Source organism: Palaemon carinicauda, chromosome 42 (assembly GCF_036898095.1).
Source record: "Palaemon carinicauda isolate YSFRI2023 chromosome 42, ASM3689809v2, whole genome shotgun sequence".
NCBI lineage: Eukaryota > Metazoa > Arthropoda > Malacostraca > Decapoda > Palaemonidae > Palaemon > Palaemon carinicauda.
This window is the reverse complement of record NC_090766.1, coordinates 49,605,883-49,608,382: the sequence shown is the minus strand read 5'-3', so window position 1 is coordinate 49,608,382 and position 2,500 is coordinate 49,605,883. Positions and strand designations below refer to the sequence as shown.

Here is a 2,500-nt window from a genome sequence, read left to right as displayed (position 1 = left end):
CAACATTACTTGCAGACAAAGCCACTAACAGACAAAACCACTAGCATGCAACATTACTTACAGACAAAGCCATTAGCAGACAAAACCACTAGTATACAACATTACTTGCAGACAAAGCCACTAGCAGACAAAACCACTAGCATGCAACATTACTTGCAGACAAAGCCACTAGCATACAGCATTACTTGCAGACAAAGTCACTAGCAGACAAAACCACTAGCATACAGCATTACTTGCGGACAAAGTCACTAGCAGACAAAACCACTAGCATACAACATTACTTGCAGACAAAGCCACTAACAGACAAAACCACTAGCATGCAACATTACTTGCAGACAAAGCCACTAACATACAGCATTACTTGCAGACAAAGTCACTAGCAGACAAAACCCCTAGCATACAACATTACTTGCAGACAAAGCCACTAGCATGCAACATTACTTGCAGACAAAGCCACTAACATACAGCATTACTTGCAGACAAAGTCACTAGCAGACAAAACCCCTAGCATACAACATTACTTGCAGACAAAGCCACTAGCAGACAAAACCACTAGCATGCAACATTACTTGCAGACAAAGCCACTAACATACAGCATTACTTGCAGACAAAGTCACTAGCAGACAAAACCCCTAGCATACAACATTACTTGCAGACAAAGCCACTAGCAGACAAAACCACTAGCATGCAACATTACTTGCAGACAAAGCCACTAGCATACAGCATTACTTGCAGACAAAGTCACTAGCAGACAAAACCACTAGCATGCAACATTACTTGCAGACAAAGCCACTAGCATACAGAATTACTTGCAGACAAAGTCACTAGCAGACAAAACCACTAGCAGACAAAACCACTAGCATACAACATTACTTACAGACAAAGCCACTAGCATGCAACATTACTTGCAGACAAAGCCACTGGCATACAGTATTACTTGCAGACAAAGTCACTAGCAGACAAAACCACTAGCATACAAAACCACTAGCAGAAGACCACTAACAGACAAATTTCCAAACATTCCAAAAGATGAGGTTACAACGCAGCATCACGATACTCACCAAGATCAATCTCTCTTCCCTCGTAGGTCCAGGTTATCCTCAAGGGCGTCGGAATGGAGACCGTAGTACATTCGAGGCTGACTGTGTCTCCCATCCGGCCTTGCTGCTCACCGGAGCTCACGATCTTCGGTGGCCCTTTGACCAGGACTCGGAGTCTCCCTTGTAGATCGGAGAACCCCCTGACGGAGGCAACACAGATGTACACGCCCGCGGTAGTAGGCGCTACGATCACCTCGTATTCTCTTCCTTTTGATATGGCCTGGAAAAAAATAAATAGGGAAAATCAAAATGGGAAAAATTAAATAGGGAAAATTAAATGGGAAAAGTTAGATTGGGAAAAATTTGATTTAGTAAATGTAAAAGCTAAAACAACAATGATGATTCAAGCGAATAATTATAATAAAAACGATGATTGTGATTGTTCAAACTCATACATTTACTCATGTGGCAAGTAAAGATAAACAGGAGTAAAACGTATCGCATGCACTTCTTATATGCATGTAAAAATATAATGATGTACTATGCTTCTGTCACCTGTGCAATGAAGTAAATTGATACCTGTCATGTGAACTATGTTTCTGTTACCTGTGCAATGAAGTAAATTGCTACCTGTCATGTGAACTATATTTCTGTTACCTGTGCAATGAAGTAAATTGATACCTGTCATGTGAACTATGTTTCTGTAAATGTTTTTAGTGGGTCAAGTTCAGTAAGCTTACGTGCTCTACCAGTGTTTCAAAGCTATTGAACAAACCAGTATTTTGAACATTTACAGCATATATAGCTTGAAATTATCAGAGGTTTTTATATAGTTTTTAGTTTTTGTAAAAATTCCTTTTGCTTAACATTTTACTTGATTTCTATAAAAATCAGTAACCGTTGGATAAATTAATGATAAATATGAATATATATTCACGTTTTTATGTAACACTGATGAGAACGGATTCCTGAAACTTTGATTTTGTGTAAAAATAAAGAGGATGTGATTTCAAGACTTCTTGCTGTCCTATTTAGCATTAATTATATGTACGTATACACACATACGCATATATATTCATTTATATATAATATATATATATATATATATATATATATATATATATATATATATATATATATATATATATATCTATATATTATGGTAAAAAAAAAAACTTAAAGATTTAGATCGTGAAAACGAAAAAAAAAAAATATTTCATGGCTTATAATTAAGTGGATTAATAACGGAAAACAAAAAAACTGTCGTATGTAACAATCATAACATAACAGACAGTCTTCAATGCCTACACAATTCCAATTTTACTCATTCTTTGAATTACAATTTTAATTAATCGCCTTCAAAAATATCATAGCTATACTCTGAGCAATGACCCAGTTATGAAAACAGGCATTTACACACGAAGACATCTAAGAATAACAAAACCAGAGTAAGGACACTT

The 2,500-nt window shown here is 36.4% G+C and overlaps 1 pseudogene; it reads right to left on the bottom strand.

Annotated features, from left to right (window-relative positions):
- The window catches only part of LOC137633147 (irregular chiasm C-roughest protein-like), a 243,305-nt pseudogene that overhangs the window by 72,216 nt on the left and 168,589 nt on the right, over positions 1–2,500 (bottom strand).